This window comes from Desmodus rotundus, chromosome X (assembly GCF_022682495.2).
Source record: "Desmodus rotundus isolate HL8 chromosome X, HLdesRot8A.1, whole genome shotgun sequence".
Classification (NCBI taxonomy): domain Eukaryota; kingdom Metazoa; phylum Chordata; class Mammalia; order Chiroptera; family Phyllostomidae; genus Desmodus; species Desmodus rotundus.
In genome coordinates, this window is record NC_071400.1 from 37,765,543 (window position 1) to 37,778,860 (window position 13,318).

Sequence of the window (13,318 nt, forward strand, 5' to 3'; positions counted from 1 at the left end):
CAGCCTGGGATGCTTGTGGACTCTTTGTTTGGAACATCTGTCCTTTGTTGACAATGGGGTGTTAAAATCCCCTACTATAAGTGTGTTGCTGTCTTTATCTTTCTTATAGTCCTCCAAGATTTTCTTTATGTATTTGGCTGCTCCTATGTTGAGTTCATATATGTTTACAATGATTAAATCTTCTTGATGGATGCTTCCCTTAATTATTATGAAGTGATCTTCTCTGTTTTTATGGCCTAGGTTTTGAAATCCATTTTGTCTTATATAATGATTGCTACTCTGGCTTTTTTCCCCTCCATTTGCTTGAAATACTTTTTTCCATCCCTTCAGTTTCAGTGTGAGGTGAGTCTCTTATAGTCAGCACATATGTGGGTCATGTTCTCGTATCCATTCAGCTACCATTTGTCTTTTGATTGGAGCATTTATTCCATTTACATTTAAGGTCACTATTGATAGGTACTTATTCATTGCCATTTTTCCTACTCTTCTGTTTCTTTTTCTCTCTCTCTCCTCCCACTGTCTCTCTCTTTTTCATCTTTTCAGAGCAATCCCTTTAGCATCTCTTACAGTGGTGGCTTGGTGGAGACATACTCTTTTAGCTTTCTTTTGTCTGGGAAGCTCTTTATTTCACTATCTATTTTAAACAATAACCTTGCCAGATAGAGCAGTCTTGATTGTAGGTCTTTGTTTTTCCTCATCTAGAATATTTCATGCCAATCCCTTCTGGATTATAATGTTTCTATTGAGAAATCCTTTGACAGCCTTATTGGAACTCCCTTGTATATAACTTGCTGTTTCACTCTGTTGCCTTTGAGATTCTCTCTTTGTCTTTAACATTTGGCATGTTAATTCTGATGTGTCTTATAGTAGGCCTCTTTGGGTCTATCCTCATTCGGACCCTCTGTGCTTCCTGAACTTGCATGACTTTCCCCCTCATCAAGTTAGGGAAGTTTTCTCTCATTATTTTTTTTCAAACACCTTTTCTATCTCTTGTTCCTTTTCTTCTCCTTCTCATATTCCTAAGATGTGAATGATGTTACTTTTCATGTTATCCTGAAGTTCCTTTAAGTTATCCTCATTCTTTTTGAGTCTTTTTTTTTTTTCATTTCATTGCTTTGCCTGTGTATTTTTTTCCTTCCTTGTCTTCTAACTCACTGATTCAGTCATCTGCTTCATCCAGTTTGATTTTAATTCCTCCTAGTGTATTTTTCAGTTCAGATATTAAATTCTTCATTTCTTCCTGGTTCTTGTTCATAGTTTCTAGTTCCTTTTTCATGCTACTGTAGTTACCACTCAGTACCTTGTAGTTGTCATTGAGTTCATTGAGCATCCTATGTCTAGTAGATTTCTTTCCTCAATTTCATTTAGCTTTTTTTTTCCTGAGTATTTCCCCATTTATTTTGATTGGGAGTTATTTCTTTGTCTCCCCATTTTAGGAGACTCTTTCTGTTTGTTTCTGCATCTCAGGATATTGTACTTTGCCTGCCTGTCTACATGGGGTGGAATTCTGTGGTACAAGTCCTGTGGGACTCAGTGACAAAGTCTCATTTATCGCCTCATCTAGATGCTCTAGACTTGCCCATCACTGAATTTTGTGGGCTCTCTTGTTGCATTTGGGCTTTGCTTGTTGGTGTCTCATTTGTTGTTCTCATTTGTTGTCTCATTTGGTGTGTTCTCCCCTCCAGATGGCTGACTGATAGTCACAGCTGCTGCTGCATCTTGTATGCTGTTGTACAGGTGTTGGTTAACAAAGCAATATTACCAGAAAACCAAGACCATAAAATAATAAAAAAAAAATCAGCAATATCAACATCATTTGAGCAAAGATTTAATAAAGTTGCAGAGAGATTAAGAATATTATAAGATAGGAAAAAGGAAATATGAGATTCCTAGAAGAGGGAAATAATTATTTTGAGTGGGAAGATGGAGGAGAAATAATAAGAGTCTGGAATACAAATGAGGAAAAAAAGGGAAAGAATAAAATTTAAAACATAAGTGATCCAGGGAACTTCAATTGCAATGATGGAGCAAGAAAAGGGAAGAGTATACTATGAGGTTTGAAGTAAAATTACAAAGGTATTGAACCAATGGGAACCAAATTTCTGACAAACCACAGCAAGGTCAATAACAATAACAGCTGAGTGAAGATTTATAAAGGTGGGAAGGGAATAAGAATATTAGAAAATAGAGAAAAGTGAATATGAGATGTCCATGGTAAAGAAAAATGATTTTAGGAGGGTGGGGTAGGAAAACTAATAAGAGTAAGGATTAGAACCCAGACTAAAAAAGGGAAAATAATAAAATTTAAAAAAATTAAATTCCTAACTCAACTTATCAAGGACAAGGAGAAGGCAAATTTGAGTAAGACAGGAGGAAAGTATCCTATGGGATTTGAAGTACAAACAAATACAAAACAAATAGGGATACCATTGGAGAAGAACAATAGTAACTATGATATCCTTACCTGACTAGCCACGATCAATAAAGGTGGAAAGGAAATAAGACTATTATAAGAGTGGGAAAAAGAATGTGAGCTGATGTGGTAAGGAAGAATGCTTTGCAAGGATAGATGGAAGAGAAATAGTAAGAGTAAGGAATAGGAGCATGGCACAAGGTGGAATAAAATGAAGTTTACAACAACAATAAGAAAGGTGTAGAAGGCAAAATGGCATAAGACCAGTGAAGGGTGCTCTGTGATATTTGAAATAACAATAATATGAAAAAATGATAATCTGAATAAAAAGAATAAAAAATAAAAAAGCCAACTTTAGTGAGTCAGTTGGAATGCAACTGAAGCCAAAGAAGAAATATTAAAAGGCCATGTGAAAGGAAAAAGAAGAAAGAAAAAAACATGCAAGTTCTGGGGAAGAGTGAGGTGAAATTCATCTCAACTGTTGGTGTTCACCTTATGACTTCTCTCTGGGTCTGTCTGTTTTTTTTTTTTTTTTTTTTTTTTTTTTTTTTTATCAGTTCAACTTCCTGGAGTGGATCCTCTAACTTCTGGCAACACCTCCTATATCTCCTTCACCTACCTCTAGAGGGAGCTTCTGCTGTGATGGAGAGGCTGGGGCCTTTGTGTCCCCCCTCGCAGGCACTGTTCAGTCTTCTGGCAAAGTTGTGGGTGTGTTTCTCCTGCCCCTACACCTCCTGTCTTAGTCTGTCCCAGTTTATTTCCAATAATGTACAGTTTCAGATTAAATAGCTGTCCATTTCACAGGGTTGGGGGGCAATCTATGTAAGAGTATCAGGTCTTCTTGCTTGGTGTGGACAGCAGCTGTGTGTGCCAATGTTTAGCAGAGCCCTGAGTCCCCCATGCTGTACATGTTCTGAACTTCTTTGATGGCCTCAGTGAAATAGATCCCTAGGACCCAGTATACTTTGTCTCCCTGTGAGGAGTTCAAAATGGGCCCTTTTCAGCATTTGTCTTGCTGTCTTTCTCTTGTGGAAATGCACTCTTCTGGTTGTTAAGCTTGTCCAGTTAGTTTTGTGGATCTTCCCCTGCTCCTGCAGGAGGTGGAGACTTGGTGCAACCTTCCATTCCCAGAGGTTCCACCATGGAAGGGGGCTCAGTCTGGCTTTAAATAATCTCAGGTGCACAGTTCCAAGCCCACTGCTCTCACAGCATACAGTGTCCTGAACTCTCCACTCTGCACAGCTGCACCTGGCTTGGGCTGAAAAGTCACCTTGCTTGCACATTTGTGATCAATCTGCCCAGCTTTACTAGGTAGGAGAAAATCGTGCCCACAATCCATTTTCTTTGTTGGCAGGGTAGCTGCATGTGCATGGTCCCTACCCAGCATGCTTCATCTCTTCTTCTTCAAAAGTCTCTCTGGGTACTACTACTGTAGTGCTGAGTCATTGTCCAGCAGTCTATACACACCACCTCTCCAAAAGTCAAGAGTCTATCCCAGTCATGGTTAGCCATGGTTCTCCTCCTCCACCAGATCCAGGTTCACATAATCTCTCTCTCTCTCTCTCTCTCTCTCTCTCTCTCTCTCTCTCTCTCTCTCTCTCTTTCTCTTTGGCACTCTCCAAGTTGGTGTTTCCTGCTGCAGCTATGGGTGTGCTGCTAGCTGTTTCATTCTCCCCAATGACTAAGTCACTCCCAGCCTGGGTCTTGGTATTCCTGCCCTGGGAAAGGAGGGTGCCACTAAGCTGCTATCTCTGACTAGGCTCTCCATGGATGTAGGCTCCATGGCTGAAGGTGTCATACCAGGGGCTTTTCCCCGTTCACCTATAAAACCTCTTTACTTCCTGTTTTGAGGCGTCTTCTGTACTCTTTGGCTTCCAAACTTCATATCAGTCAAAATTCCGTTGACTGTTCACTTTATTTTTGAGAAGATCACCTAAGTGTCTGAGTTCAGTGCAAGAGCAGGTGGACATGGCTCCCACCTAATTGACTGCCACCTTCTCAACCTCAGCAATGGATATTTTATTGATGTTGATGCTTCACATTCTCTTTCAATCTCAAAGGCATTATTTAACATCTTGGCTAGTTTAATGTGATACCAAAGTCTTGCTAATCTACACAGGGGTATTTTTTCCCAGAAAAAAATGCATAAGCAACTTGTTTGCTTAACAATGTGTACTTTTACTTTTTATTATGTTATTTCTTCAAACATATATTTTCATATGTGGGGAAGATAGACATAGCCTTCAAACAACTATCTGCACAAATTGAACACAGTGTAACAAGAATTAACTGCCGCCTTGCTGTGCTTGCCTTTTTCAGTTCTTGTTAAGAAAGGTGCTAAGTTTATCTACAAATATGGAAAACAGATGAGGAAGATTTAAGTGAAGATCCCATTAAAAGTAATGAGAGTGTAGACCTAAATTGAAGTTTTACACCTCGATTATTTGATCTTTCAAAAGAAAATTGTACCCAGCACTGAGCCATCGTATTCTTCTCCCCAAAACAATATGAGCTTGTGTGCACACACAGAGATATACACACTCACACACACACACATACATATATATTACACACTGTTTATAAATATTTGGGTGACTTTGCTTGGCCCTTTGGGAATGCAGTGCCTCCCTCTCTAGGACCTGTGAAGTATAATAAATTATTTAATTTCATATGCCTCCCCAAGTATAATCTCTGCAATTGTGCTTGAGTGATATTAAAGTCCCCACAAAGGGGACTTACTCCTCAGTTTTGGAACAATGTGGAAAACACACTTAGGAATTCTGCACCTATCTGCCCCCCACACTTCTTTATGTCTGTGTAAATGATGCTACCATCTTCTTATTTATGTAAACTAAAAACTTAACCATCATATTTGGATTTCGAGTCCAATACCCTCACCACTCGGCTGACACAGCCCCTGGTTAACCATCATCTTTGACTTATTGCTTTATCTCTCTCCCAATACAATCTACCTGTAATTACTAGTCCATCCTACCTGTGAAATGTATCCTGATTTTGTCCATGTCTCTTCATCTCTACCACCACTATCCTAGTCCAAACTCCCATGTTCTCTTGCCTGGATTATTGCAATAGCTGTTGCTTCTACCTTTGCCTCTCCCACCATATCTTTTCTTTACACAACAACCTGAGTAATTTCAAATAACAGGCAAGGTCGACTAACTTCTCTGTTAAAACTCTGCAATGACCTCCAATTTCACTCAAAGTAAAATGAACCTACAATAGTCTACCAGGTTCTGCACGACCATGGCCCTCCTACCATCACTTTTATGACTTCATTTTTTACTGTCTTCTTTCTACTCATCCTGTCATACTTGTCTCATTTCTCTTTCACATAACTATCAATCATACCCAGATTTGGGAATTGTGTGCTTGCTATTCTTTTCCCAGAGTGTAATATTCCCCCAATATCTGCAAGATTTATGCCTTTACTTCTGTCAGATTCACGCTAAAATACCATATTGTTAGGGAGATGACCTAACTTTATAAAATAGAACACTTTCCCCATTATCAACGGCACACTTTTTAAAAAATATGTATTATTCATTTTTAGAGAGATAGAAAGGAAGAGATAAAGAGAGGGAAAGAAATATCAATGTGAGAGAGAAACATTGAACTGTTGCCTCTTGTACATGCCCTGACTGGAGACCAAACACGCAAATGAGGCATGTGCCTTGACTGGAAATGGAACCAGTGAACTTTCACTTTATGAGATGATGCCCAACCAACTGAGCCACACCAGTCAGGGAACCACTGGCATTCTTTAATAATGCTTAACTTTATTTTTAATTTTTCAGTACACTTCACTGTTGGAATATTGTGATATGTATGTGTATTTATTTATTTAATTTTATCTAACTCATTCCCTAGAATATGAGACTTATGAGGGCAGAAATTGGGGGGGGGGTGCCTGTGGGTGTATGTCCCTAGCACTTAAACCCTGTGACATTAGTATGTCCTCAATAGCTATTTGATTTAAAGATTTTATTTTTATTTATTTTTAAATATTTTATTGTTTTTCTATTACAGGTTTCCCAATATTCCCCCTTTGCCCTCCACCACCCAGCCCACTGTCTGCTCCCACAGTCAAACCCACATGTTATCCATATCCATGGGTCATTCATATGTACCTTTTAGCTAGTTCGTTCTCTTCCTTTTCATCATTATCTCCCTCCCACCTCCCTTCTGGTCTCTGTCAGATCATAACATGATTTCATGCCTCTGATTCTGTTGTGCTCATCAATCAGTTTTTGTTCATTAGGTTCCTCTTATAGATGAGATCATATGGTATTTGTCTTTCATTGACTGGCTTATTTCACTTAGCACAATATTTTCCAGTCCTAACCATGCTGTTGTGAAAGGTAGGAGTTTCTTCTTTCTTTCTGCTGGGTAATAGTCCATTGAGTAAATGCACAACAGTTGTGTTTTTTTTGCAGTTTTATTTATTTATTTATTTATTTTTATTTAGTTACAATTGTCTGCATTTTCTCCCCTTCCCTCCACCCCACCCCAGCCAGTCCCACCTCCCTCCCCAACCTCTACCCTCCCCCTTGATTTTGTCCTTGTGTCCTCCACAGTAGCTCCTATAGACCCCTCTCCCCACTATCCCCTCCCCACTCCCCTGTGGCTATTGTTACAATGTTCTTAATTTCAATGTCTCTGGTTATATTTTGTTTGTTTTTTTTCTTTTGTTGATTATGTTCCAGTTAAAGGTGAGATCATATGGTATACACACCAGAGAGAAAGAAGGAGCTTATACCTTTTGCAACAGCATGGATGGAACTGGAGAGCATTATGCTAAGTGAAATAAGCCAGGTGGTGAGGGACAAATACCATATGTATGACAGTTTTTTGATCCACTCATTTACTGATGGGAACTTAGGCTCTTTCCAGCTCTTGGCTATTGTAAATAACACTGTTCTGAACATAGGGGTGCATAGGTTCTTTTGAATTGGTATTTTGGGATTCTTAGGGTATAAGGCTAGTAGTGGAATCACCGGGTAAAAAGACAGTTTCATTTTTATATATTGAGGAAATTCCATATTGTTTTCCACAATGGCTGCACCAGTCTGCATTTCTACCAATGGTGTACTAGGATTCCCTTTTCTCTACAGCCTCACCATCACTTGTTTATGATTTATTAATTATCGCCATTCTGACTGCAGTAAGGTGGTATCTCATTGGGATTTATACATCTCCCTGATGGCTAGTGATGTTGAGCATCCTTTTATATGTCTATAGGTCTTCTTTATGTCCTCCTTGGAGAACTGTCTGTTCAGGTCCACATCCCATGTTTAATTGGATTGTTTGTGTTCCTGCTGTGGAGTTGTGTGAGCTCTTTATATATTTTGAATATCAAACCCTTGTCTGAGGTATCATTGGCAAAAATATCTTTCCATATGGTTAGAACCCTGTTCATTTTGATGTTTTCTTTAGCTGTACAGAAGCTTTTTACTTTGATGTAGTCCCACTGTTTATTATTTCACTTATCTCCTTTGCCCTTGGAGATATATAAGCAAAAATATTGCTGCAGGGGATATTGGATATTTTACTGCCTATGTTTTCCTCCAGGACTTTTATGGTGTCACAACTTATAAGTAAGTCTTTTATCCATCTTGAGTTTATTTTAGTGTTTAATGTAAGTTGGTGGTCTAGTTTCTTTTCTTTTTTTTTTTTTGCATGTAGCTGTCCAGATCTCCCAATACCATTTACTGAAGAAGCTATTTTTACTCCATTTTATGCTCCTCAAATATTAATTAACCATGGAGAAATGGGTTTATTTGTGGGCTGTATATTCTGTTCCATTGGTCTATGTGTCTGTTCTTGTGCCAGTATCAGTATGTTTTGCTTACAGTGGCCTGTAGTATAGTTTGATATCAGGTGTTGTGATCCCTTTTACTTTGTACTTATTTCTCAAGATTGCTAAGTGTATTTGGGGCCATATTTTGTTCCATATAAATTTTTGAAATATTTCTTCCACATCTGTGAAATATGCTATTGGTTAATAGCAAGTGCATTGAATCTATAGATTGTTTAGATAATATGGACACTTTAATGATGTTAATTTTTCCAATTCATGAATATGGTATATATTTCCTCAATATATATCTTCCTCAATTTATTTTTCCAGTTTTATTTGTATCTTCATCAATTTGTTTCTTCAGTTACAAAACGAATTTCACTTTCAATCTATCTGCACCCTCGGACCCTGTTTCTTGCTAGGGAGGAGAGTGTAGTGGGTCGAAATGTGCTGTGGGTGGAACACAGTCAGGGTGGGTTACCAGATATTTTGGGTACCCAAACCCCACTTATGGGTCTCAGTTTCTCTTCCCAGCCATCTAAATCAGCTGGGAGGGCTCAGAAGCACTGCGTGACCAACCCTTATATTGCGCTCCCCAGGCCCAGCCAAAAGTTAAATTACGTGAGATGGAATTCCCTATGAGGCCCCTGCACGTCTCAGGGATTCGACCCCAGACACCTCCGCGAGGCCCCCACTCACGTAGGGGCACCTGAGATCTCGAGCCGGAGGGAGGAAGTGCCTCTTTTCTTCGGCGCTCAGCAAGAAGATGAGACGCTCATAAATACCTCGCTAGGAAAGCTAATAAAAGGGAAAGTCTTTGCTTTCTCCTCCCCAAGCCTAAACCTAGGCGGGGATCGTGCTGCAGGGGATGGGTCAGTGAATACTTTTACAGTGTGCCTCTCATTGCGTGGACATTTGCTTCTGGCTGGCGGGAGACCTAGCGTCCTGTCCTGTTCCACATCCAGCTTATCCTAACACGGGAGTCTTTCCGCCGCAAGCGCCCTAAGTGGCATTTAAATACTTGACCCGTGACTGCAGATTGCAGCAAATGCTTGGGGGGAGAAAGCAAGACTCCTATTCATGGAGGAGGGTGCAGGGGAGAGAAATGAGAAGAAAACTGCTCAAGGGGCGGCCTGACAGAAACCTTTCCTCTGATCTATAACACGCCTGGGGGCCTGACCGTGCGGTGCCCCTGTCCCTGGGGGGATGAAAGCACTAATTCCCGTCCTCTTAGGTGTGCTGTCCCTGGCGATGGTGGCTCGAAGCCTCTGGTACGTGCAGGTCCCGAAAATCCTCAGGTCCCGTGCAGTGCCCCTGTCCCTGTTCTGGGCGCCAGATGTCGAGGGGCTTTAACGCAGCCCCCCACCCCCAGTCCACCACTGATGAAGAAAAAGAATACCAAGACATGATCTGCTTGGGGAGGAAAGGTGGCCATTTCCCTCAAAGGAGAAGGGCCCAGAGCCTCTCTCTCCCGGGGCTTTTATTAAGTTCATTCGCACAGGAATACGGATAAAGCTCATCAATCATTGTAAGCAAGTAAGGGTTAAACAATACAAGATTTACAGAGAACTTTGAGGGCTTATTCTGAGTTACAGCCAATTAGTTAGAGGGCCATAAAACTTTAGGCGTCAGACTCATCTCAGGTCTGGACCCTTATCTCTTTTTTTTTTTTTAATTTTTACTGTTATTCAATTACAGTTGTATGCCTTTTCTCCCATCCCTCCACCCCGCCCCAGCTGAACCACCTCCCTCCCCCACCTCCACCCTCCCCCTTGGTTTTGTCCATGTGTCCTTTATAGTAGTTCCTGTAATCCCCTCTTCCCACTGCCCCCCCCCCCCCCCGGTATTGTTAGATTGTTCTTAACTTCAATATCTCTGGTTATATTTTGTTTGCTTTTTTTCTTCTGTTGATTATGTTCCAGTTAAAGGTGAGATCATATGGTATTTATCCCTCACCGCCTGGCTTATTTCACATAGCATAATGCTCTCCAGTTTCATCCATGCTGTTGCAAAGGGTATAAGCTCCTTCTTTCTCTCTGCTGCGTAGAATTCCATTGTGTAAATATACCATAGTTTTTGGATCCACTCGTTTGCTGATGGGCACTTAGGTTGCTTCCAGTACTTGCCTATTGTAAATTGTGCTGCTATGAACATTGGGGTGCACAGGTTCTTTTGGATTGGTGTTTCAGGGTTCTTAGGGTATAATCCCAGCAGCGGAATTGCTGGGTCAAAGGGCAGTTCCATTTTTAGTTTTCTGAGGAAATTCCATACTGTTTTCCACAGTGTCCTCACCAGTCTGCATTCCCACCAACAGTGCCCTAGCGTTCCCTTTTCTCCGTATCCTCTCCAACATTTGTTTGTGGATTTGTTTATGTTGGCCACTCTGACTGGTGTGAGATGGTACCTCATTGTGGTTTTAATTTGCATGTCTCTGATGGCTAGTGATGCTGAGCATCTTTTCATATGTCTCTGGGCCCTCTGTATGTCTTCCTTGGAGAAGTGTCTGTTCAAGTCCTTTGCCCATTTTTTAATTGGTTTGTTTGTCTTCCTGGAGTGGAGTCGTGTGAGTTCTTTATATATTTTGGAGATCAGGCCCTTGTCTCAGGTATCATTAGTAAATATGTTTTTCCATACTGTTGGTTCTCTTTGTAATTTGGTGCTGTTTTCTTTAGCCATGCAGAAGCTTTTTTTTTGATGAGGTCCCATTTGTTTATTCTTTCCTTTATGTCCCTTGCTTTAGGGGATGTGTCTGTGAGGATGTTGCTGCGTGGAATGCCTGAGAATTTCCTGCCAATGTTTTCCTCAAGGACTTTTATGGTGTTACAGCTTATATTTAAGTCTTTTATCCATCGTGAGTTTATTTTCGTGTATGGCGTAAGTTGGTGATCGAGTTTCATTTTTTTGCATGTAGCTGTCCAGATCTCCCAACACCATCTGTTGAAGAGGCTCTTTTTGCTCCATTTTTTGCTTCTGCCTCCTTTGTCAAATATTAAATGACTGTATAGACTTGAGTTTATTTCTGGGCTCTCTGTTCTGTTCCATTGGTCTATGTGCCTGTTTTTATGCCAGTACCAGGCTGTTTTGATTACCGTGGCCTTGTAATACAGTTTGATATCAGGTATTGGATCCCTCCTGCTTTGTTCTTCTTTCTCAAAATTGCTGCAGCTATTCGGTGGACCCTTATCTCTTAAACTGAGGGTACAAATTAAGTAGGTTTCACAGGAATGTATGTATTTTTGTTAGGCCTGATTCTCCAGGGAATCTGCCCCTCCCAACACAGGACTGCACTGCCCTCTGTTATTGCTTCAGGCTTAAGTCAGGCAAGGGAAGTAAGGCAGCCAAGAGATTAGGAGACTTCTTGCAGACAGAATGAGAACTCAGGCTATGTCAAAGCCGAGGGGTGAGGGTCCATCTCCCCCTTTTCCTATAGCCCCCCGAGTCCTTCCCTGTGGGCCTTTTTTGTGACCATGCCTGTCTTAGGTCATTCCTCCCTTAAGGAATCTTACCCGTCATTGGCTAACTGGTCAAGCTCAGGGCCAAGCAGAGTGAAGTAAAGTGGGCAGAAATGGAATCCCTGCCAGGGAATTAAGTTTTGTCTCCTTAATGGCTTATGGTTCCAAGGTCTCTGACTGAACCTTAACCATGGGGGATTACAGCCTCTGAAACCAGTCAGGGCAGTTCCCAACAATTCAGGGTTTGTGGGTTTTTTTTTTTTTTTTTTTTTGGTCTATATTGTCTTCTTACTCACTGATATTTTTTATGATCTAAGAAAACCTTATTTATTTTTTTTAAATGTATAGTTGTTTAATTACTATTTTCCTAAATTTTCCCCCATTGCACTCCCCTACATCATCCCTCCCACTTCCACAGTCAATCCGCCAAATTGTATGTGCCCATAAGTCGTCTATTCATGTTTTTTGCTTGTCCTTTCCCTGCTATTCCCGTTATCCTCCTCTCTCTTTCTCTCTGGTCATTATCAGTTTGTTATTTCCAAGTCTCTGGTTCTATTTTTCTCATTTGTTTTGTTTATTAAGTTCCACTTATTGGTGAGATCATATGGGATTTTTCTTTCACCTCATGGCTTATTTCACTTAGCATAGTGCTCTCCAGTTCCATCCATGCCATTGCAAAGGGTAGAAGTTCCTTCTTTCTGCTGTGTAGTGTTCCATTGTGTAAATGAAGCACAGTTTTTTTATCCACTCTTTTTCCAGATGGACACTTAGCCTCTTTCCAGCACTTGGTTATGGGTAATAACACTGCTACAAACAATGGGGTACATAAATTCTTTTGAATTGGCAATTCAGGAGTCTTAGGGTATAGTCCCAGCAGTGGGATCACTGGGTCAAAAGGCAATTCCATCTTTAGTGTTTTGAGGAAATTCTGTACTGTTTACCACAGTGGCTGTTCCAGTCTGCACTCCCACCAATAGTGTATTAGGGTTCCTTTTTCTCTACAACCTCTCCAGAACTTGCTTGTTGATTTATTAATGAAGACCATTCTGACCTGTGTGAAGTGGTTACTCACTGAAGTTTTAATATGCATTTCTCTAATGGGTAGTGAGGTTGCACATTTTTTCATGTGTCTCTGGGCCCTCTGTATGTCCTTCTTGGAGAAGTGTCTGTTCATATATTTGCCTGTTTATTTTTAATTCATTTTTTGTCTTCCTGGTATGGAGTCATGTGAGTTTTTTATACACTTTGGAGATGAAACCTTTTTCTGAGGTATTATTGGCAAATATATTTTCCCATATAGTTGGTCCCCTTTTCATTTTACTGATGTTTTCTTTACCTGTGAAGAGGCTTTTTAATTTGAAGTAGTTCCATTTGTTTATTCTTTCCTTTATATCACTTGCTCTAGGACAGGTGTGTCAAACTCATTTCATCAGGGGCCACATCAGCCTCATGGTTGCCTTCAAAGAGTCAAATGTAATTTTAAGACTGTATAAATGTAACTACTCCTTAACAGTTAAGTGAGAGTTCAGCACTGCCGCTGGGTAAAAACAAGGTGTTGGGCAGGATAAAACAAGGTGGAGGGCAGGATTAGGCCCACAGGACTTGTTTTTGCCACCTGTGCTCTACGAGATATAA